The following is a 2,332-nucleotide window of genomic DNA, read 5'->3' as shown; positions in this document are numbered from 1 at the left end:
GTTGGTGTTTTTTTAATGGCATGATTATACCTTTTTATTAAAATAAAAATTTGTTTCAAATTAGCTCGAAAACAGCACGTGGGATAATAATAAAATGAGGGCTATGAGCAAACAGCGCGTAGCTATACACCGCCTTTAAAGGTTACTCATAATTGCACCTTTGTGTGGTCTAGCAAAACTGTAACATGAAAGTTTAATGAAAAGCGAAGAAATAGCGTAATTTTTCTCATTATTAAAATCAAAATTATTTTTTCTGTCGAGTTTTAATAAGCCATGGTGTGAGGGTGTGTTCAGTTACTAAACAGCTACCTGGCGCCACGGAGGTATATAATAAACTGGAGAGCCAATGACGGCTGTCGGCTGAAGCTAGCGGAAGTTGCTTGGCGGCCATATTGGGAAGCCGATTGTGTCCAAGATGACAGTGCTCCCCAGGCCAGCAACGCACTGGTTTTCATGCTGGTTGCACTGAATGACAGTTGGAAAGTGCCTGTAGCATACTTTATGATAAATGGATTGTCGGGGAAGGAACAGGCGAATTTGGTGACACAATGTCTACTAAAATTGCATGATATCGGTGCAGAGGTGGTTTCCTTAACTTGCGATGGACCGTCCGCTCATTTGACAATGTTACGTGAGCTAGGTGCCGACATCACGCCGCAGAATGTGAAACCAACATTTCCCCACCCAGCAAATCCCGAAAAGAAAATTTGTGTTGTACTCGATGCATGTCACATGCTTAAACTTGCAAGAAACTGTCTTGGATCCATGAAAATGATGGAGGATGGCAACAAAAAAGTCATCGCGTGGAAATACATCCAGGCACTCTTTGATCTGCAGAAGAGGGAAGGCTTGCGTCTGGGAAATAAGCTCTCCCGGAAACACATCGAGTGGAAGAGCAATGTCATGAAGGTGGACACAGCCGCTCAGACATTGAGCACTAGTGTGGCAGATGCAATTCGGTTTTGCAGGGACACTTTGCAACTATCAGAATTTCAGGGCAGTGAGGCTACCTGCCAATACATTGAAACATTGGACAAACTGTTTGACATTCTAAATTCTCGCAATCCATTGGCACGAAACTACAAGGCACCACTCATGACATCACGAGAAGGACTTTTCCTGCCATTCCTGGATACTGCCTACAGTTACTTGTCCAACATCAAAAACATGAATGGTCAAGTTATGACCAATACGCGTTTGAAAACCCCCTTCATTGGTTTCATGATCTGCATAGAGAGTGTCAAAATTTTGTATTTCACATATGTCAAACCTGCCTCATCTCCCCTGCGATACCTGCTCACGTACAAAATGAGCCAAGACCACATTGAACTTTTCTTTGGAGCGGTCCGCATTGCATGTGGAAGTGGGAATAACCCAACGGCCCGGCAGTTTGTTGCCGCATATAAGCGCCTCTTGATGCGACATGACATCAAGTCTGCAAGTGGGAACTGTTCTGCACAGGACTCAACCAGAATCCTGAATGCGGCTTCCTTCAAGTGCGTTGCAAAGCAGGCTGTGCCTGACGAGAGTCACGACATGTTGGTGGCCAGACGATACGACCTGGAGTTGAGATCGCCGGCAAAAGAGGACCACGACTATGCGGATATTCCAAATTTTGAGCAACTTTCCATCTTTACAGAGTCATGTGTTGGCTATATTGCCGGCTATGTGGTGAGGATGGTGAGGAAGACTCTGAAGTGTAGCCAATGTCTTTCTGCATTGACCAGTAACAACGAAGAATGGCAAACCACACCAATGTACAGCCTGATTGTTACCAAGAACAGGGGTGGCCTCATAGTTCCCTCGCACAGTGTTGTTCGTGTCTGTGAGGCGACCGAACGCTGTGTCAAGAGGCTCCTGGCTGTAAGCAATGGCAAAATGCCTCGTGAAAGTGGGATAAGAGTGGCAATTTCCACTTCTGTCCTTTCTGAGGTCGGTCGGTCTACATTTGCTTCCTTGGATCGGCACATGTTTGACTGTGAGGCAGACAGCAACCATGTGTTTGCTTTAATACATTCTGTATCACAATCATACAGCAAGATACGTTTCCATCATGTTGTGAGAACACTCGATGATGACATGAAGGAAGAGCGCATCAGGAAAAAATATTGCAAACTGGTCCTGTTTGCTCACCAGTGAGGCAACACCAGAGCAAGCTGAAATATAAGAGCGACCTCATCTCTACATGGTGTGGGTGTGTTTTGTGGGTTAACTGTGAATTGTGTGGGTTAACTACATGACAGCGTTTCATGTCATTTATGTGACTGACTCACTGTTGATGTGTTGCTGACCCATGTCAGTGTAGAATAAACTCTGGTTATCATTATATCTG

This window comes from Myxine glutinosa, unplaced genomic scaffold (assembly GCF_964187855.1).
Source record: "Myxine glutinosa unplaced genomic scaffold, kmMyxGlut1.1 SCAFFOLD_2200, whole genome shotgun sequence".
Classification (NCBI taxonomy): Eukaryota; Metazoa; Chordata; class Myxini; order Myxiniformes; family Myxinidae; genus Myxine; species Myxine glutinosa.
This window is presented reverse-complemented; position numbering follows the sequence as displayed.